The sequence below is a fragment of the Phyllostomus hastatus genome, unplaced genomic scaffold, assembly GCF_019186645.2.
Source record: "Phyllostomus hastatus isolate PE091 unplaced genomic scaffold, TTU_PhHast_1.1 phas_scaffold_501, whole genome shotgun sequence".
Classification (NCBI taxonomy): Eukaryota; Metazoa; Chordata; class Mammalia; order Chiroptera; family Phyllostomidae; genus Phyllostomus; species Phyllostomus hastatus.
The window spans coordinates 14,479,648-14,502,696 of NW_025334033.1; the positions used below are offsets into that span (position 1 = coordinate 14,479,648).

The following is a 23,049-nucleotide window of genomic DNA, read 5'->3' on the forward strand; positions in this document are numbered from 1 at the left end:
GGTGATGATTTTACTATCTTTGTTGGAGGTTTACACAATAGGTTTCGATGCCTGTTTATTCCTGTTGAAAAACCGCCTAGTTCTCTAAGCTGTCTAAGTCGGGAAATTAAGTTGTGTGTAGTCATGTTTAATGTAGTGAGTGACAGGCATATTCTGTCAGCCTGGCAAGTATTACGCAAAGGTTTACCCTGCCTTAGATAAATAGAAATTGCCTGATAAGTTCTGAGATTTGGGCCTATGTATATTACCATAAACTTAAACATCTGAAGATATGCCAAATAAAGTATAGCACAGCCATAGCTGGGTTTGTTTTTTTTTTAAATTACTGTATGTGCTTTGATTTAGGTCTTTAGAATGTATCTCAAAAACACAGTAACCCTCCGGTTTCCAAAATGTGTTGTTCAGCAGACCATTTCCCTCCATTGGCACATTCGGTTAGATTAACAGCTAACTACTGTTTCTTATTGGCTCCTGCAGAATATTGCTACCTGTCCTTCTTCCTACTAGAGGCCCTACATAGATAACCTTTTTCTGAGGCATGTTTCTATGATGTGGGACAGTGTGCCAGGAGTATTATGACTTCCCCACCACCAAATGGCTAGTTTACTTGAATTTGATTTAGATTTATGGACATTCTGCCCTCTTTTTTTTCTTGTCACGTCCCCCCTGGTTTGATGGATTTGGAAGATGGCTGTGACGTAAACCTATTAGTCCTCAGAGGGAGGGCCACTTAGACATCCAGTGGACTTCAGTTCACTGGCTGCTGGCTGCGCGGGAGGGATCTGTCCAGTTACTGCTGTGGGTAAGTGGGCCCCTGGATCCTGTGCGGTGGTTCCTGCTGCTTGAAAGACGCACAGGCAAGTAGGCAGGAATCAGAGCTTTGATTCACAAAGATGCCCATAATTTTAAGGATTTACTGAAAGTAGAGAAGTTCTTCACGTCTTGCTGTTCCATCATAATGAACCTTGGTAATTAGCTTAGTCATTGTTCTTGCCTGTGAATTTCACTAAGATACAGGGAGTGAAAAACGCATCTGAAATAGGGTCATTTTTCAGCCTTCTGATGCATTTTATGCAGAGTTAAGAGCCTGGCCGAATGCCTAACCATTATTGGAGTAACCATAGGAGGTGAACTCTTTCCTTGGTATATTGCAGGATAAAATATTACCTTTTATTTCGATTAATAGACTTTAAACCTGCACATTCTAGATTCATTTCTAGAGGAAGCAAGAGGCACTTGGGGTACACCAGCCACTCAGTATTCATTGAGTGTTATCGTTCACAAGAAGCTATGCTAGTCAGTGTTCCAGCACCAGGTGAGGCAGACATGTTTCTGTATGTTAAATTTAAATCAGCATGAAAAGAAACAGAGAATGGCAAACATACCATTAGGCAAGAAATGTAAACATGCACCCCCTTTCATATTATTTTGTCCTAGAAATATAAAAGCAAGATTAATTATACCAGATATTTACAGAGGTCCAGCCTTCCTACTTTTAACACTAATAATCCAATGTACTATTAGTGTGTAGTTCATGTATTGAAAATGTCATTAAAGTGGAAGATCTCACTTTCCATGGATCAGTGAATGGAGACACAGCGTTACAATATACCAAAGCCAGAGTCTTAGGTGGCCGCTTATTTTTGCGAACTTGCTCCCAACTTCCAGTTGGGGAAAAAAAGTGTGTTTTGATACATTCCCATGACATGCAGAGAGAATAAAAATCATATAACTGTACTGAGCGTATCATAATCTTGTTACTTGAGGTGGCGGTTGTCTGGCTGACTTCTCCTCAGCCCCTGATGACAGTTGATAACTGAAGCTGCTTTCATTCATCCCAACAGGAAAGCTGGGCAACATTCTCCTTCAAAAAGCAACTGTTTATGTAACCAAGGGCGATCAAATCAGTGGTCCATATAGGTACCACATGAGGTGTACTTATTTCTCAAACTTCTCTTTTCTATTAAGCTTCTGTTAACTTACCCAGATTAGCATTTTAACAACCCTGAAGTGAACTTCTGCCATTCTCTCTACTTGGACACAGTGTGTAGATCATCCATCATCCTGTCCTTGGCTACAACAGGCTGCTGGCTCCATCACCATTTGGAGCTACACAGAATCCATCCGACTGTGAACAGCACAGCTGGCTACAGCAATTTTTTCTTCCACGCCACTGGCAGCATTGTCTGGCTGTGGTAACTAAAGTTAACACCCAGAACGGGAAGTTTCCATTGTTTGGCAACCTGGGCCTGGGCCCCCCCCCCGCCCCCGTCCAATCCTGGGGGCACACCTGCAGAAAGGCTGGCCTGCAGTGCTGTGTCCCACTCTACCCATGTCCCAAGCTTACACGACCCACTGGAAGGCCTCCTGAAGCCTGATACAATTAAACCACTGGAATTACAGAATTAGAAGGAGCCATTCAGACACCACTGAACCCTAGACTTTCAGAATCCACTCTATTTGAAAAGAGGAAGAAAAAATGAAGTGTCCTTTAGCTTGTGATCCCAAAAGGCTGACAGCAGAAAAGACCTGGTCTGGTTCTCTGGAGAACTAAACAGGTTGCCTTTCTGTCCCTCTTCACAAGGGACACGTGCTGTGCCTGAACCTGAGACCCATGTGCAAGAGAGCCCAATGCTTTCTATCACTTTTTTCCTCATTTTACTCAGTAAGAGACCTGCTACAGCAGTCATTGCTTATTAAAGCAAGAGTGATGTGAAGCAGGTGGGTATATTTGTTAAGTGATGTTGCCAAGCTTAAAAAAAATAAAAACTGGTATAATTAGAAGTATTGCCTTTGGACTTTGATGTAGGAAGGGGCATTCGATGCACCTCGTATTCTGGAGGGAGACAGCATTTTTGCTTCTTATCCTAATAGTTACTGATGAAGTCAGCTACAAAACAGCTGGGGTGCTCGTGTGCAGACTACAAAAAGGAACTGATGCTTTTCGTCCCACCTTCTGAGTTCTTCTAGCTGGGCTAATAATCAAATTAACAGAGATAGATTGATTAACAGGAGAAAAATCAAGTTTAGTACATGCTCATGACTGTTTCACACAGGCATGAAAATTCCAAAGACAGTGAGGCAACACTGGGTATGTAAGACATTTGTGGATGAAGAATAAATGGGTAGAATGGGGCATTAGGTTTCAAAAATGAGAACGAGCGATTTCCAGGTAGTAGAGGAAGAGCAGAACACACTTGGCAGTTAAATTCTTGCCAGACAACCCAGTAGTTGTCTAGCTGACAGGCCCCTGCCTGAAAAGCCCTCTTATTTACCATACTTAATTCAAATTAGGGTTAGGCCAACATCCTAAAGTTTCCTTCCTGAAGCAGGTTTATCTGTCTGAATCTCTGGGCAGGAAGGGGGAAGGGTCAAAGTTCTGAGTCTTTTGTTTCTTAATAAACAGCTTAAAATCAGTATCCGGAAAGGCTGCTTCAGGGTGGCAAAACTAGTTCCCTTCAATGTGATGATGATTCTGATGAGAAAGAAAGGAGAAAACGCAGCCACTTATTGTTGGTCGGCTTACAAAATTCTAGGCACCATCCAAGATGTTCATCTTCATTATGTCACCTTACCCCAAACAACTGCCTCAGGTAGGTTCTAGATCCATCACTGCATGAGCAGAAAAGACATTCAAGCCCCTGAGAAGTCAAGTTGTTTTCCTAAGGTCACATGGCAGAAGTTGGGAAAGGCAGGCTTTGAACTAGGTCTGCTCTGAGTTGTTTCCGGGGACAGGGGCCATTCTGCAGTGCTTTTGAGTCCCTGATAGTTCTGACATTTGTTTAAAAACAAAAAAACAAGAGTCAGATTTTGAGGGAAATTTTCTACTGCATAAAATGATATGTACAGATTGGGTATGCACCTAAATGTTAACCTTTCTCTGAACCAAATAGCAATGTTGTGCTCTTCTTTCCTTTTTATTCCTCGTGGCCAAATAATTGTGACACGCTCTTCTTTTCAAGTGTCCTGGAACAGTTATCTTCTCCCACCTTTCTTCTGCATGTTAGACTTTCCTGTCCAAAATTACAGTGGCAGGGGACAAATGACAGAATCCATCACTCTCCACCAAAAAGTGCTCCTGCATCAGGGTGCGATTGACATTCATTTCCTTGATCTTGGCAGGTAAAGATCCATTCTGTATTCTTGTCCCACTTCCCAGGAGTATTTATGGGCCCCATCAGCACAGACAGTGAGAATTGCAGCTGTTCAAGCATCAGTGGCACCAGAAGGGAAAGTGTAGTACTGAAGTTTGAGTAGGTATTGTATTGTAATATACATTTTTCTTAGTTAGGACTGGTTGTGAGAGAATCCTTTCACCTCGACGAGTCATCAGACACATCATTAAAAAAACTATCACTTCTGCATCAGCGTGTTTTTGTTCTCTTTTATTCAGTATTCCTATGGGAGGGAAGAAAAGCAAATACACATCGCTACTATAATAATGCTGAAACTTCAGGTTTTTCAACATATATTTTTAGGAAGGAAATATGGGTTTTAAAAAGTTCTGTATGTTGTTGGTACATGTATAATAAGGCCTCAAGATGATCTGAATTACTTAGCCTATTATGGGGGTCTGTATTTAAAAATAAAGTCTGGAGTTTCTGCTCAGCTGAAGAACTGGCACATACGAACCAGAGTAGATGAAGCTCTTTGAGAAAATACCACTTCCACTCTCAGGTGCCGCTGTCAGCAGAGCAGGGGACTCAGACTCCCCCTGCGTTTGCATCGGCCTGGGCCTTACATGTCATTCTAAGGGTCTCAGGAGCTCTTTTGGTCCACAGAATTGTCTACAGGTTTCAGTATGTCCCCAGATCTCTCCTGGATAATTGGTGGATGGAGTAACCATATTTGTAAAGCTGCAGAAGGAGGAAATAAAGAATGCTGCCGTTTTTGCGGTATCAGTGAAGAGTGTTTCTGTTTTTGCCCTTGCTGGGGTGACCATTTGTTCATCCAGCTCACTTTTCCCAAGTGTCTGTGCTTTACAAGTTGGTGCCAGGGTGGGGAGAGGGTTCAGAGAGGAACATGACACAGTTCCAGAGCTCTGGGGTCTTACCAAGCGGTATCTGGAAAAAGACGAGGTCAACACATAGCCAAAATAAAATGGCAAGTGTTTTCAGTGTTGGGAAGCATACACACAGACCTATGGAAACTGAGAGGAGTGAGAGGTTATTTCTGGCGAGGGTGGTCAGAGAAGGCTTTGTGGAGCCACTGATATTTGAGCTGGTCCTTGAACTAGGTAGGATTTGGACAGGTGGACAGTGCGGGGCAGTGGGGGAGGTGGGGAGAAGGAGGGCATTCCAGGCATAGAGAACAGCTTAGGCAAAGGCCCTGGGGTGGGGGTGGGGGTCTAGATCAGTTGTCCACGTTTTGAGTTCTAACCTAAGACAGGCTTGCATTCAGGTGTGAAGAGGCAGTTTGTCTTGCAATCCACAAATAGTTATTGTCCCTGGTCTACTGTATTTAGCCATTTAGCAGATGGCCCTGCTGCTTAAGCCCTTAGAATGAATGGCATCAATCTTGTGATGATTCAGTAGATTGCTCCTTGATCAGAACTGAACCCCTCTCCCTCATGTCAACTGCCAAATGGTTCAATGTCACACAGGAACATTGTGGAGGGTGAGAAGGCATGATTTGCCTCAAATTTCCTGGGGAGGTGGCTTCTCCCACAGTGTTGTTTAGCAGACCCAACCCAGAAGGTTGCTGCCTTGTGGGCTTCATCTTTTTTTTTTTTAACATGAAAGGATTCTAGACATAGATTCTATAAAGAAGAGTAAATTGCATACATAGGAGAATTTCTGGTGGTGGGAGAAGGGACTGTGGAGGTAGGAAGTGGAAGGGAGAGTAGACACTGTTGAAACTGAGAAAATGGTGAGGAGCTGGCCTCCAGGTGCTCATAGCCTGCAGCCCCAAGAGGCCGGACTGCCTGTTCCCCCTCTCAGTTAGCAGAGGGACGGACGCATCGTGGACGAGCAGCAAATATTTCAGTAAGTGTTCATTGAGTCTGACTTTTTAATACATTGTAGTTAGAGTCTATGGTGGCTGGTAAACTGTGTAAGAAATGGGGCTGGAGCTCTTGATTATCCTTTGGTAATAGAGAACAAGCAGTAAATGACTTGGAAAGTTACTAATCCTTCCTTTTTGAAAACCCTATATTTGAGAGTCCCTGGGGGTTCAGCACCCTTTTCTGGGTCTGAGCTTTCAAGATAAACATGTCCCCCATCAATGGATCCCCAAGACCCCAATATCCGAACTCCCTCCTCTTCTCCCTCCCTCCATGCCCATTTCTACTCCAAGCTGCTGCGCTGTTTGGGTATGGGGGTTGTTTTCAAGCCATCATTGACCCCTGGAGTTAACATAAACTGTAATCAACCAGTGGTTGAGTGTAATAGTGGTCTTGATAAGCTTTGTGGAAGGAAAGACTGGAAGTTCTGTCTAGTATAAGCATGCTTATTAGAACACATAATAAAAAAATAGAATGAAAACATTTACATTAGGGAGTGATTAAGCCAATTGCTTTGCCAAGAATTGCTCCAGTAGTTTAATTTTCCTTGGTATATTTAAGTCTTTTGCAAGTTAATAGTTACATGACAGACAGAGTCTTAAGTCCGAAGAATCACTGCCAATGAAAGATCAATCAGAAATTATAAAAGAGGTCAATAGGGAAAAGGATTAAGCCTACACAAATTCATTATCAGGAACCTTTCAGGAATATTCCAGTGATGTAAAGCAGAGAACCTGTTGAATCTAGTAATTAGTCTGGCTCCCACCCAGTTACTTTTTGAAGTGAAGGGCATGCTTCCCCCTCCTCCCCCTCATAGAGCGCAGTTGCCTTCCAGACAGGACCTAAAATAACCTGGCCTGGCTCAGCTCAACTAATAATAACAGCCAGTGCTTACTGTGTGCTTACTGTGTGCTTGCCGTGTGCTATGGCACTGTGCCTAGAACTTTAAATATGTTACCTAATTTAATCCTCACACTGCCTCTGAGAGTGTAGGACTAATAGCTAAGAGGTAGCATTTATTGACTATGTGTCTGATACTCATTGAGTGTATATATTAAATTACTTGGGTCCTGGCTGGTGTGGCTCAGTAGATTGAGTGCCAGCCTATGAACCAAAGGGTCATTGGTTCAATTCCCAGTTAAGGCACATGGTTGGATTGTGGGCCAGGTCCCCAATAGTGGGTGCAAGAGAGGCAACCACACAATGATGTTTTTCTCCCTCTCTTTCTCCCTCCCTTCCCCTCTCTCTATAAATAAATAAATAAATAAATAAATAAATAAATAGAATCTTTAAAAAAGTAAATTATTTGATCAGCATTCTATGAGGTGGATACTGTTATCAATAATATCAGCATACAGTGATTTCCCCAGGTCGAACAGCTAATGAGTAGTGAAACCAGGGGGCTTGGATTCAAAAGAAGCAGTGCAGTAGGGGGGTTAAGGGTGTGAACTCTGAAGCCAGCTCTTCATGGTGTGAGTACTGACTGTGTGACTGCTAAGCTGTGTGATCTTGGGCAAATTAGATAATATCTCTGAGCCTCAGTTTCACCACATAAAAGGCAGATGATGATGGGTAGTACCCACCTGGTAGGGTTGTCGTGAGATATAAATGAATTACTGTTTGGACATCATGTAGAGTAGTGCTTGGCGTGCAAGGAGTGCTGGTATATATCTCAGTGGCTATTTAAGAACCTTGAAGCCAGGTTCACAACCAACCTACCTTCCACCCCCCCTCCCCCACCTACTACACTTGCCACAGATGCAGCCTGATTGGAAAGGAGAATTTGGCAGGAGGGGTCCAGTGGCCTGGAGATTTACCCCAGACCTTGACGCCTAGTTGCCTACCCCTGACCCAGATTTCAGCTGTTTCAGACTCACAATGTCAGGAAATCAGGCCATCAGTGTTGGTTGTGTCAAGGGACAAACGTAGATGATTGGCATGTGTTCTCTGCTGACGGCCCCCTGGGCTGAGGAAAGCCTGGATAACTGTGGGAATTCAGGCACACTCCTGGACCATCCCTGCCATCACCCACATCTTTGATCTCTACCAGTGGTCCTCAAACTTTAAGTGTCATCAGAATCCCTTAGGGTTGGAATACAAATTCTCAGGGCCTCAGCACCAGTGGGTCTAGGACAGGCCCGGGAGTCTGCATTGTTAACAAACACCTCGAATGACTTGTGCCCCATTTCGTCCCTGACCACACTTCGAGGAACAATGGTCGAGTGCAGCTGGAGTACAGATTCCCACCCAGGCGAGGCACTAGACTTCAAGGCGAGTGTTGTAGGCTGCTAGGTAGGAGAGCCGAAGCCTTCTGCCTGCAGCAGGAGGAGAATGTTGCTTAGGAGCTGACGGCTTCCCGGCTGACTCATGAAAGAGCAAAAAAGTAATAAAATCTGCTCAAAGCTAAAGAGGCTTTTTTTTTCCAGTTTGTAAAGGAGCTTTGCAGTGAGCAGAAACTAAGAAAGAAAAAGGGCACTCACTTATTTCTGGAGACTGGCCTCTATCATTTCATAAATGGAGTCCTGGGCCAGTATTCATAGCAACATTTTTGATTTAATGATAAACTGAGATAAGGGTAATCAAACTTCATGCTTCAGGGCATAAGGTGATTGCCTGCTGCGGTCAGGATGGAGTTTTTGCTCTTGTGTTTTGCACAATTGACTAGATGCATTAGAGAGAGTGCTCGGCTGTGTTTGGAGAAACCAGGCCTCCAGGCCCTGGCAGAACACTCCCTGAGATAAGTTCATACGGGAAATGGTCTGATGTGCTATGAACAACCCCATCGTCAGTTTTGTTTTCGTGTGAAGATTCGGCATTCTGCGCGTATTTCTGGAAGCCACATGACGAGACTGGAAGCCTACTGTGTTTACAACGCGATGACCTAGATCCCTGTTTCGGCCAGCAGCATACTCCGAGTGCCCCAGTAAAGCACTTTTCCCTCATCTGTGGACTCACAAGGATAATGAACATCAAATAATACAGAAGAGGTCAAAGTGCTTTGTAAAAACCACCTAAGTGCTGCTCAAAACGTAAGGTATTATTATGATACAATGAATGACACTTACGGAATCACCATTCATTGTAATCAGCAGTATGTAAATCCCTATTCTATATGATGATATCGTATGCATAATGACAGTGAACAGTTATTGAGTTCTTAGTCTCTGCCAAGCACTGAAATGTTTTAGTTACATTTTCTTACGTAATCCTTGTGTCAGCCCTTTGGGGTACATATGTGTTTTTACTGTTTTATAGACGAGGACACAGATGTTCAAGGAGCATCAGTTTACTCTTGCTGAAGTAACAACTTCCCACAAACTGAGAGGCCTAAAACAATACAAATCTCAAACCTTACAGTTCTGGAGGTCAGAAGGCCCTGAGGAGTTTCACTGGGATAAAGTCAAGGCTATTCCTTATGGAGGCTCAAGGGGAGAGCCCATTTTCTTGTCTTCTCCAGCTTCTAGGAGCTGCCTTTATTTCTTCACGTGCGGCCCCTTCCTTTGTCATCAGCCACAGTCGGCTGTGCCCGACCCCGACACTGCTTTTGTAGTCACGCCTCCTGGGACTCGCGCCTCCCTGTGGTGACAGTGCACCCACACAGATCACCGGAGACCATGTCCCTACTTTAAGACCCTTTATTTAATCACATATGTGAAGTCCCTCTTGCTGTTTAAAGCAGCATATGGACAGGTCAGGAATTAGGGCACAGACATCTTTGGGGAGGGACTGAGACATTATTCCGTCTGCCACAGTGAAGTGCCTTGCTCAGAACACACAGTGGCGGAGGCAGGATTCATGCCCACGCCTGTCTGGCTTCAAAGCCCATAATCTCAGCCACTTACTATAAAACCTCCTTGATGCAATCAGTGGAAGAAACAATAAAAATATAGCACATGAGTGGTGAGGAGGGCCTTGTTACTTTTAGAATAATCATTTGGGGGTTTTTAAATATAATCACTATAGTAGTAACAACACAAAAATGAACCTTACTGATCTTCATGTCCTACTTTGTACAAAGCATACTATGTATAGTCATTTCTTTCTTGCGAGCATGAATATCATTTACTTAGTTAACTGAATTTACAGGGTCCCTAAATTCAGTTGTCTTTTGTGAGGTGAGTGAATGAATAAAGGAGCCTTTTAGGGGCCAGGGGACCATTTTGGAAGACTTTAGGAAGGTGTTCTAATGGAGCCACCAGTTTGGCAAAGATCGGTGGACAAAATGATGGCAATAAGCCAGTCATCCTTCGCTGGCTGTGGCATTGCCTCTGGCTTTGCTGGTCTTTCGGCCAGCTGGGTGGGGTTCTGCAGGTAAAACTGCCCCGCCCCATTCACGGAAAGCCAGGGCCATCTCCAGCTCATGGGGCTTGATGTCCTCAGAGGTCAGTGAGAAAATCAGAAACCTGTGTTCTGCCAAGTTTCCAAAGAACTGTGAAAATGTTATTAGAGATCTCTTTCTCCCTCACTTATTTACTTTCTCTCCCTTCCCCCCTCCCGGCCCCGCTTCTCTTCGCTACACACTTAGCTGATATCTAAAGCTTGATGTAACTATAGGGTTCAAAGTGTGCACCCGTCACCGACAAGGCCGACAGAGCAGTTTGAACAAGGAAGAAGAGGACAGAGCTGGGAGTGGAAACCTAGCCCGGCTCAACTACTGGCCAACCAGATATCTATGGACAAGGTCCCGGCCTTGCTGGCCTTAGTGTTCTCATTAGAACAAAGTGAGGGGGGATGGGCGGCAGAGAGGGTCTGGATGATCTCCATGGCTTATTGTAGTAGTAAGGTTCCTTAATGCTATATTTATTTTCGTATTTTCATTACGTAGGTAGTAGCGTCAAATCTAATGGGGATTTAAAAACTGTGAATCCACTTCACGTATGTGCATCTAGCCAGCTATCTGTAAAAAGAGACAGACAAAAAATAATCTAACTTCTCAAATTTATTATTGCCATTTACATTTTACAACGCTTTGCCCTTTTCTTTCGGGATCACTTAAACTTCATTGCTGCTAATACAGTTTTTAGACTCAATTTTCAGACATATATGGATAATATTTCCAGTGAGCAGTAATTGCACCTCATTCAGCTCTCAGGTTGATACGCCACCAATGCACAATTTCCCCGTAATTTTCAGTTACATCCCTGAAGAGCCGTCCCCCAACGAACACGTATGTAGGGCAGACAGGGCAAATGAGTTTCGAAGTAGAAAGGCAGACCTAGCTGCTCGGTAGCGACTGCTGAAGCTTGTGTTGTAGAAATTTGTGGGGCCACGTCCAAGGTCAGGGGAGAAAGGCCTGGACTGATGAGAGAATTATTTTGTGGGAAAGGGAGAGAGCATGGTTGTCACCTCCGCACAGAAAATGTGCCACCTTTGATCCAGAATTTTCTTTAGAGACACATATCACCCTTAAAACACTTACTCATTAATGGTCTTGATAATAAGTATTTAATGAGGATGTTATCTGGCACAGAGTCTCAGCTAAACCGCAGGACAGGGTTTTGAATTATCTGACCCATGAGAAGGAAAGTAAGTAACTCCTAATGGAGAAGGCACTTTGCTAATGATTACTTTTCCCAGCTCTTACCATTTGCTTTCTTTTGTTGCATATTCCCTCAATTATGCCCCCCACTATTTTTAACATTTTATCCAAGAGTCAAAAATGAGATAAAATGATTGTGTTACTACAAATAACACCTTCGCCATAGGTATGTAACTGTGGACATATATTAAAATACAACACCGCCACACATATACACAGACACATATGGAGATTTTAAGTGATAGCTGTTGAAGTTAGATAGACTAGATTGGAATCCTGCCCTGGCTGCTGACGATGTGAGAAATTGGGTGTATCACTAGTTTCTCCAAGAGTCTTGGTTCCTTTTCTGTTAAGTGCAGAAAACAGCCTCTATCTTAAAGAATGTTAAAATCATTAGAGAGAATGTATGCAAATTGGCCAGTATCATTTTTAGAACACAATAGGTACCCAGTCAAGTACATGTTACCTACAAGTAAGAGAAAATCCAGCTGGAAATTGCATACACTATGAAGAAATGTCAGGTCACATAGTAAGAAGTCCTGAGATGAGGTGGCTCCACAGCGTCATCAAGGACTTCCAGGCTGCCTGTGTTCTCTGCTCTCCTACCCTGTCCGCCGGCTCACCGCTAGCTCTTTGCACAGTCCCACGAAGGCTGGCACGCTCCAAGGGCAAATAAAGCAGATCAGGAGACCAGGCCTTCCTAAGAAACCTTTCCTAGCAGTAGAGTTCTCCTCAGTCTCCATGGACAGTGTCTTGCCGCTGCTCACGCCCTGAGCCTGATGTAGTCTTGGGCAGGGGAGAGACCACCACTGCCATGATGCACCCAGACGGAGGAGACTCACCAATGGATACGGGAACAAAATCAGCATTTTCTTGCAGAGTGTTTGTATCTTTACATCATTGCATGTGCACATTGTGTAAACAGAGTGTATATTATGTAAACGTATTCATGTATTTGGCCAGAAACATTTTTCTGCCATTTTATGAAAATTTTTCATACCTAGGACAAAATTTTCACTTAATGAAGCAATTAAAAATTATTAAAAGACATGACACTGAAAGACAGTACTACAAAAATGCAGACAAAATCTGCAAAATGAATGAGCCTTCATTATGCTTACATATTTTTTCTTATTGTTTTTCCTGTAGCTTGTTTTAAATGGGAAATAAGATGTCCCTGCCAGATTAACACTTTGAAACATCATAATAAATATAAGCCATCATCACTGTGAAGGCACTTTTATCTCTTGTTAAGTAGAGACAGAAACACTAACTCTATTCTCTTAAACTCTGAGACATTTCATGATTATAAATTTGCATTTTCTCGTGGTTTTTAGACTTCAGAACAACCATTAACCTCTGAAGCTCTGAAGTGAAAGTTGTGTGTATTTTGGCTACATATTACAAATCCTGTATGTATAGGGGAAATTTACCCACTTCTCTCCTTTCTTGTCCGTGAATGAAGTATATTATTACAGGTTCCCTGGCTGGAAACCTTAGAGCGGTTCTTCCTTCACTCCAGACTGTTTAACCTCTTTTCTTGGTACAGTAATGCAAAAAATTGTCCCCGGAACCCAATAAAATATGGGTGAGGAGGCGCTATCTTTGTTCAACTTTGTACCTGCCTTTGTACAGTTGGTCTGCCTTTGCAGAATGCTGTAAAATTAACCATCTGGGTGTTCAGTATCGGAAATTTATACTTGGTGTTTTATGGTTGTGTTTTTGTTCACCACAGTGAAACTTCATGCAGGCTTCATCAGATGAAAGTTGTATTTCTTAATACGAGAAAGGGCCCTGTGGTGTGTTCTCTGTATATGAACCTGCCCTCTTTTCCCTCCAGAAAACACTTGTCTCTCCAGGAGTCCAAGTGGCCCTAGGTCAGATTCTGATTCTCCCGCTCAGTCTCTCAGAGCCTTGTTTTCCATATGGAAAATAAGATAATATGTCTATCCTTAGAGATGTGATGTCTTTCTTCAGAAGGAAATGTATGCAAAGGACTTAGTATGGTATCTGACATAATAAAAACTCAATGTATTGTACTAGTTTTGTTATTAGTACCATTGTTTTCAAATCAAGGTTGCCTAGCAATGTATGAATGAAATATTCATATCTGAAGGGCTTGTAGATTTTGCATATGGATAGGTTCCATAAAACATCTGGTTGGCTATTTCTAAATGCACAGAGACAGAAAAGATACAAGACAATTTTGGTAAAATAATAAGCATTTCTTGATCACATAAAAGCACAGTAATGCTACCACATGTATTCATTGCCATTCACGTTTTGGACATGATTCTGGTGACTTAATTGTGTTGGGGCTTGGAAAGTTTATCATGTTATAAACTATTTTCAGATTATGAATTGTGAGCCTTAAAAAATGGACCAGGTACTTTTGGTGACTTGCTGTATTAACTCAACCTGACCCAGGGTCTTAGTGATTTTCTAAGTGCCTTCACTCGTTTGCTCATTCATTTATCTATGCAACAGATCATATTTGAGCATTTTAAGTGATCAAAGAGCTTTCCTTCCCCTTTGCCTTCGTAGAATCAAAGCCTAGTAAATAACGAAAGCTCACTGCTGGTCAGTTTCATGGGTGTGTGAACCTGTGTAGTCACACTTGGCCCTGTGCCAAGAGTGCTCTGCTCTAGCCATCTTGAAATTTTTAATATTTTTTGAATAAGGAGCCCCACTATTTCATTTTGCATCGGCCCATGCAAATCAGGTGGCCTGTCCTAATTGCTCCTTTTCACTGTTGGTGTTTACTCTATGTTGATCTGAGTAGACATACATCAGTTTTTGGAAAGAGGCCCAGACTGGGCCTGTTCCCACTGTAGCACACACTTGGGCGAGCCGCCCAATTTCTCCGGGCCTTGTTCTCTCAGTTGTAAAGGAAGATAACACGGACTGGTCTCCGGGGTCACTGCCGTTCATCTTCACCCTTCAGGACAGTAAGACATGAGTGTAAAACGGTGTCAGGCCTGAATTTGGATGGTAACTGTGGTGACCACACTCTGAGAACTCAAAATGAGGACGTGGGGGTAATGGGATCAGAAGAAAACAAAGTTGAAATCAGAACTCTTTCTTAAGAAGTTGAGCTGTGTAGTTGAAACCTTTGACCTCTAGACTAGGCCTACATAAACATGCTGTTTGTTGGTTTTACAATAGAAAATCAAATTGATTGAGCGCTGGCATAATTCTGCTCATTTCATTTGGATTTGAACCTTCCTCTCTATAGATTTTATGTTAATATCCCAAAGGAGATTTAACTCACTTCAATAGTTTTGCCACACTTAAAAAAATCTATATTCAAGACCTTAAAACTCTGATATGGAAGTATTGGCATCCTTGAAAATTCTATAATTTATAATCCAGGAAGTTTTGTATATTGCAAGATGATCAAAATATTTAGCCAGCCCTATGGCACAGGTGCTGACCAATTAAAGTGGACCCCACAATGTGCTACCAAGTGGATACCAGCTCTGGGTGAGTTTCATGTAGTCTTATACTTGAATGTTAGCTTTTAGAAAGAGTGCCACTGTATTAATGGTGGCCCAGATATCTAGTTCTAGGGAGACTCTGTCTCTCCAAGCTGTAAGAAAGAGGTATCCTTCTCTACTCCTTGTGAGAAACCAAAATCCTTTCTGGTTCAGTCATTCTGACAACCGCCCCCCCCCCGCCGCCCCGAGAGCATTGTTACAATATCCGAATTAAAACTTACAGCTGTTTATTGGCAAGCAGACTTCAGACACAAATCATGTTTTGCAATCATCATTGGTAGATACATCTTCAGTTCTGCCTGAAGGCACCTTCTACTTGAGCAAATTTTAGATCACAAGAGAATTTGCAGCTCAAAGAGTCTCTAATCATCACCCAAACATTTGCATCATTAGGTGGGCCTTTACACTCTACAAGCATGCTGCCAGCCTGTTTGAGCAAAAAAGAGATCTTGGCGGTGGGAGGGGGGAACTTCTGTGGTGTTAAAAGCCCACAGAAAACTCCAGCTTAAGACACAGTACCAGGAGCCAATTAAGATCAAAGCCATGATGCTTAGTGGTCCCGATTTTATCGTTTAACTATTAAGCAATTTTTACTTTGACATTGATCTGGAGGTGTTAATGTAGATTCTTTAAAACAACTCAAATAATTTAGAGAGAAAGAACAGAAGTGGTAAATGTTTCTTCTTTCAAGAGCTAGTAGAAGTATCAAGTCTTTGAGCCTCCTAAAAGTTACTCAATTTAGGGGTTTATTTCCTTAATTTAAACTAACCTTATTTAATTTTATTTCATCGTGGTGGAGAATATCTTGACTTCTGCCTGTTATGCGTAATAGGATGCTTAGCTTAGAAGCCTGGGAACCAAATAGGAGTTTACATTTTGGCTCCCAAGATATTTCTTCAGCCCTGATGGTTGATTGGCTGACATATTTATATTTATATTAACATTGAGTGGGCTGACTTGAAAAGGGCCACAGAGAGAGTTGAAAGCTAGTAACTAGTCTGGTTAGCTAGACTAGAATTACAGAATTTTTCTTACCTGCTATGGTATTTCTTTTTTATGACTAAGAAGAGTGACTCAATGTGACTAAAATTCTGAAATAGATTCAGTGTTCCAGCAGCCATTTATCTTTAAGGTAAAATGTAAACAGTTCCACTTGGGACTTAGTTTATGAAAATGCGTACTTCATGTTTTGCTACACGTTCAAATAAGTTTGCTTAGCGCTATAGATCGACAGTATTTGGTTTTGGATGGTGGTGCCTCAGGGCGCGGACCCCAGCGAGAGCAAGACGCGGACAGAGGGAGGATCCGGACTTACTGCTACTTCACGCACAGGGCTTTAACTGGAAGTTTGGGATTTGAATGAACCAGGTTTTCCTTTTCCATTTTTCTGTGCATGTTTTCAGAGTAGAGAAAAGAGACCTTAAATGCAATATTCGAACAACTAGGGTAAAAATGGGTTGGGCTTTAAATATCAAAGTACACAGTTGCGATCAGTTTTCCATTTGCTTTTGCGGGTGCACGGCTGACCAAGGAGAAGGCTAAGCCCAGTCTCTGCTGCCCGTGTGACTGCGCTTCTGAGTGCGCACTGCCAGAGACAGCCCCTCCCTGGGTTACCAGCACGAAGAGAGCAGCAGTGATGTTTTGAATTGGCATGAATCTTTGTGAAAATCGGATTAAAGTTCACTCTAAAAATACAAATTGTTGTTACTGATTTTATTTTAGCGCTTCATATTTTAGAAGCCCTGGAAGAAAAAAGTAGGAGGGTGGAAGGGAAACAAAAAGCCAAAATTGTAATATGCTAATTTAACCGCAATCTCTGAATTACTTCCATTTTCTTGTATTAAACACCCAGAGTATAAATATGTCATTTGATAGAGGACTTCTTCTCAAGGAAGTTACTAAAATACCTTAGCGTTGAGTTATCCATTTCAAGAAACATACTCCATTAGATCCAATATTAGTTCCTGGTTTTGTTCAACAGAAGAGCAATAACTGTTTTTACCAAGAAAATGTTGGGCCTGACTGTGGGGGAGGGCCTAACAGTGTTATTGTTTTTAATGAGCCATCTCTCCATCCCTTCTATTTAAAATGTTTTAAAAAATACAAAGAGTTTTCTCCCTGATTGGTGTACCTCAGTTGGTTGAGTGCTGTCCCGCAAAACGAAAGGTCAGCAGTTCGATTTGAAGTCAAGGCACAGGCTTGCGTTGTGGGCCAAGGGCCCGGTTGGGTCCCAGGTGAGAAGCAACTTGTCTATGTATCTCTTGAACATAGTGTTTCTCTCTCTCTTTCTCCTTCCCTCCCCTCCTCTCTAAAAATAAATAAATAAAATCTTTTTAAAAATACCAAGTTTTGTTTTTAAAAGGGAAAAAAATTAATATAAGCTATTATATAAAATAACTTACTTTGTCTTTATCTGCTTTCTTTTAACACTTGTTTATGTGCATCTCTTTTTATTAGGTTGTAATCAGTGGGCATATAATTTTACACAGGGGTGGGCAAAAGTAGGTTTATAATTGTTTGTATGGGAAAATAAATATTAGAAGAATAAATAATAATGCAAGAATAGACTTTGCATATTCACAACTGTAAACCTACTTTTGCCCACCCCTGTATTCTAATTTTTCCCCACCACAGCCTCATCATATGCTGAGGATTACTGGTCTTCATTATTAGCATCTTGATGGTTGCATAACATTCCATGACAAGGGCATCACATACTTTCATTTAAACTATTTCTTCATGTTTAGAAATTTAATCTGTTTCTAATTTTTTCACCATGATAAATAAGGCTGCAGTAAGCATCTTCCTCTAATAAGTTTCTCTTTTTTCTCTCTTACTTTAGATTAGTCACTTAGGATAAATTATGAGAAGTAAAATTATTGAGTCAAAGGTTAGCATTGTTAATGTTCATGGATGGGAGCTTGTATGTTACACATTGCCAAATTATTTTCTAAGTGGCTATACTAATTTATCTTGTCGTAGGCAATATATTGATTTCATCCCAACTTCACTAACGTTAAATATTATCCTTTAAAAAAGAAACCAACTAATTTGGCCAGTGTGAAATTGCACCTCATTGATATAATTTGTATTTCTGTGATTAACAACATGAAGCCTGATTTCAAGAGACTGGGACTAGTCGTTTTAGGGACAAGGTTTGTACTGTTTGACACATAAATAGACAATCTGAAGACTGTTGCTGGGGAATTGTCATAGCATTTGCATTCTGACCAAAGCTTCCCTGCCCTTCTGCAGTATATCCAGCTTTGACAGCTAATTTCAGTCTTCAGCTGGTCTAAGAGGAGAGAGCAAAAAAAGCAATATTTCGGGATTAGAGAGAATACCTGAAAGGACCCAGGAAAGGACTCTTCCCAAACCACAGAATATATCGGTTATCTACTTGCATCAGAAACCATCCCAAATCTGAGTGTGTAAAAAAAATGATCATTTCTTTGACTCATGAACTCACAGTTTGAGCAGAGACTCATCTCTGCTCCATGTAGTGTCAATTGAGGCTTGGGTAGGGGCTGTAGAACCCACTTCTGAGATGGCCCACTCTCGTGGGGGGCCAGTGGGTGTTGCCTATCAGCTGGGGGCTCAGCTGAGGCTGAGAGCCACCGCCTTCCTGCCTTTCCAGGCGGGCTCTTCGTGACGCTTCTCCCTAGCCAGCTTAGGCTTCCTCATACTATGGTGACTGGGTGCAGTAATTTACCCATTTATTAAGTTCTGGGCCCAGAAACTGACACGTCACTTCCACCATATTCTATCATTCAAGGAGTGATACTTCGGATTCAAGAGGAGGAGATGTATATATCCACTTCATAATGGGAACAGCATAAAAATACTTGGGGACTATGTCTAGCCCTTTGAGAGACAGAAAATCTCAATATTTAGAACCCCATGGACTGTGAGGTGTTGTAGCACTAACCTCCACTTCTGCTTTTCAGAATGCTCCAGCAGTGAATTCTCCACTGACCCAATTCACCTTTCCCACATCAAGGAATTCAGCCCAGTGTCTCTTGGACTGATTTTTCCTTCCTGGAAATCTAGTGGTGTGTCTTGTGGCCCCGCCCCACCCCCGTCTGCCCCAGGGTCTCAGTGCTTTTTAGTCATCTGTGGCAGGGCTCTTTCCTAATAAGACAGGTAGTAGAGGTGGGCCTGCATGTGCGATGCAGCTCGAGAAGAATAATGACATTAAATGTATTTGGTATATTTATACTGGGAAAATGCTTAACTTCTAATATGCTGAGAGCTAATATTTATGAGAATCTCACCTGATTGCTAAGTGGTTGATTTAGGCATTCCTATTACTAGTGCCAAGGAAAGGAAATTATTTGAAGGCAGCTCCTCTGTCCAGTCGTCAAAAGAATATGCCAGGAGAAAATTTGGAACATAGAAGACAACACAAATCACCAGATGTGGTCTTCAGGAAAGATTAGAGTATCATACAAAAGGGAGGGGACACCGCAGAGAGAGAGAAAGCAGAGTGATGCTAACGATACTAACAGCAATAACCATACTAATAGCTAATACTTACTGCACTTATTTGCCAGGCACGGTTTTAAAGCTTTTCTGTGTATTAAGTCTATAACACTCAGAACAACCCTTTAAAACAAGTCCAGTTATTTTCTGTTTCTTACAGATGCAAGGTGAAGTAGTTTTTCCGAGCTCCCATAGCTAATAGACGGCGGAGCCAGGGTATTTTTAAGCCGTGTTTCCTCATTGGATTGCATGAGGTATTTCTGTTCCAGCGTGGTGAGAAGATGACCCGTCATCCTAGGGGTCCTTCCTTGGGTTTCACACACTGACAGTCGCTTTTTTAGCCATTGTATAGGGTGTGGATGAAATCCTCACCCTTCACTGGTTTCTTTTTGGTCCCTGAAGATAGAAAGTAAGGAAAGTAGACAGGGCTTGGAAAGGAGGAGACTTCCCTCTTTACATGAGGCCCCTCACATCATTCTGAGAAGGGATTTCAGAGGGAGCTTCTCTTTACTGGGGAGGTCTAGGGGCCCTGGGAGCTCATCCTTCCACCCTCACTGCATTCCCACACAAGAGCACCTGAGCAGGGGAGTTCCCTGGCCTTGGGGGGGGGTGTGCTGCTGTACCCCCTGCCCTGTCATTCCTGGAAACAACTGAAAGGCTTTGATGTTGGGTCAGAGATGGTAGGGAAGAGGCCTCTGAGCACTTCAAAGGGGGAGGTAGGAGCAAGAGGTGGAAACTAGCTCCCAAGACCTGCAGAGGCAGGATCTTAGCTCACTTCCCACACAGAACTCCTCTCTTGTTTCATTGTTTCACAGGAACTTTATTTATTTGTCTCATACAGTTAGACTAGAAGAAGGGATAGGATGGGGGGAATAGTGCTGCCTGTATCTTAAAATAATACTAATAAAATCAAGCTACAAATATGACAGTATTTCTGTCTTAATAAATTACAAACCCCTCTTTCTCCTCTTCTTCTGCATTACCTTTTTCTGGTGCAGTGATTAAGACCATAGACACTACAGCCGAGATGCTTGGTTGTGTGACTGAAGGCAGATTACCTCTTTATTTCCTCATTTGCAAATTTGGAAAAATAGCACCAACCTCCTAGGGGGTGCTTATCGCAATGCCTCGCGCTTGCTTAGCATTCAACCATGGCTTGTTATGATCATTATTGTCTCTACTTTTCCAGCCTCCAGCACGTGCGTATTACATATAACTCCAGGTGTGTCTCGTGAAAACAAAAATGAGTGTTGTTAGGCAAACTGCTCTCTTAGTGGAACAGGCACAGGAAATGGTTTATGTATTGGCACATAAGCTTATATCCACCAATACATCATCAATTCTCCCTCCCGGGAACTCACAGTCTAATCAGAAAGACAAGTAAGCAGACAGCCAGTGAGTGCTACCCAGCATGGTAAGCCTGTAGTCCAAATGGATGGAGTGTTGCAAAAAGAGACCACAGAGAGAGATGGAAAGGGGCTCAAACTGGGGATGGGTCCTAAGGCACTATTAGGAACTTGCCAGTCAGAGAAGCCTTGGAAGGTGGTACAGGTACAGAGCACAGTGGGACTCCACGGCAGGAGGCTGCGTGGGGCTGAGACTTGTAGAGTACCTGCTTCCATGGAAATAGGAAGGCTAACATTTACTAGGGCCAAAGCATAAGCACTCTCAGTATACTGTGATGAGGCAAGCTTCGACTAAAGAAAGCACTGATAATAATACTACTTCTTCACACTTCTATAGCACCTTTACAATTTACAAAGTATTTTTGTTCACATTTTCTCACTTGTCCTTTGAAAAACCACAGCGAGGTAGTCAGCAGCGATGCTCCCTCATCTCACCTCGAAAGAGGTGACAGTGTGTGTGTAGGGGGGGTGCACAGATGCCCGTGCTGCAGGGTCCCTTCAATCCTTCTCAGTGGCCTCTATTTCCTCCTGTCCCTTGGGCAGGTTGGATGCTCCAGAAAGATGCAAGTGGGCAGAGAAGGTGTAACCAGCTGACCTGAGATAGAGCTCAGGGCCTGGGAACTTCTGATTAGAGCACCTCTGAAAGCAGTGCCGCCACCCCCCCCCCCCCCCAAAGGCCCATTGGTTAGAGATTGTGCCTGTGTGAACAGCTGCTTCTCCTTGAGTTCCGACACTTTGAAGGCACCCTGGAACCTTCAGCATGTGCGACACAGGCACACAGCTCTCCTCTCTCCCCAGCTCTGTATAGAACACAACTGAGGGAGGAAACCCAGACGTGCTTCTGTGTTTCTTCTCCAAATCTGTATAAAGGATTTGCTTACTCTGGTTGTAAACCCACTTGATCCCTGTACCCTTTATACAAAAGACCCCAAACCCTCCACCTTCCACGGCTTTATAATCCTTTCCTTTTATCAAGGAGCCACAAGTCCGCAAAAAGGGTAGGTGGAGTAAGGAAAGCCAGCCACACCTTCCCCTCCGAAGGTAATTAACCTCATTTCATTAGCGTTCAGCCTGTTGGCGTGTCTAAAGCAGCACTCCTTTCTTTACCTCCCCAGGATGCTTCCAGTGACTAGGATGGAGGCTGTGACCGCAGGTCCAAGGCACTGGCCGCTGTAGGAAATGGGCCTGAGCATGCATACACTGGGGCGCTGGCAGTCCTCTGTGCCTACCCAGCGACTACTGCAAGCTCAGTGGGAGCCCGGGTCTTACTGTGTCAGGTCAGCAGCTGTCAGAGGAATGCCTTCCCCTCGGGCTGCGGTTTAATCTCCTCTGAGGGGCTGTCCATGTTCACTGCTGCAGACCTGGGTGACCCTCGCTAGCAGTTCACGATCAGTGGGAAAAATGCTCTTTGGAGATTTTTCAGTTTTTTTTTTCCTTGATAAGGTACAGTCTTGCCTGTCACAACTCATCCAGCAAACAATTGTTAAAAACCTGTATATCAACCACTATTAAAGGAATTTATTTATGACACAGTCTCTGCACTCAAGGAACTCACAGTGTAGGGCTGGGGAGGGGAGAGGAAGTCGACAAAGTAAGGAAATGTAATATTGTTTGGTACGTGCACTGATAAAAATAAGCCCAGATTTTGGTGGCAGAAGGAGGAAAAGAGGGAAAAGCCTGGTGGGAAGTGGTTTCTGATTAGGAGTTGGCCGAGGAAAGGAAGAGGACAGGACCAGAAGGGCATTCCAGGTGGTGGGCGCAGCACAGGCAAAGGCAGAGAGTGGGAGAAGCCAGTTCGTTGTGGAATTAGGAGAATCTGCACAGGGAGCAGAGCATCATCTGAATGCTGCTGTTCTCCGCTCCCGCTGGGGCCTCATCTTTGTAAGATCACTTCTGACTATCACTGTGGAACCTAGTTTTTATTTCTGTCCACACAAGTCCACTTGGAACCTCTCTGAGATTAGCCACTGAGGTGACAGAGCAGAGGACCTGCAGACAGGTGTTCCAGAAACCTCTTATTAACAGCCTAACCTCAGGCAGTTCTTTAACTCTTCTTCCGTACAGTGGAGATTCATCGGCTGACTCAGCCAGCATTCTCTCAATAGACACCAGTTACCCAGAACC

General features: G+C 43.1%; 1 protein-coding gene across 7 annotated transcripts in view; it reads left to right on the top strand.

The window, feature by feature from the left end:
• Positions 1–23,049, top strand: part of SEMA6D (semaphorin 6D) — a 55,262-nt gene that overhangs the window by 2,254 nt on the left and 29,959 nt on the right. The window lies entirely within an intron of this gene.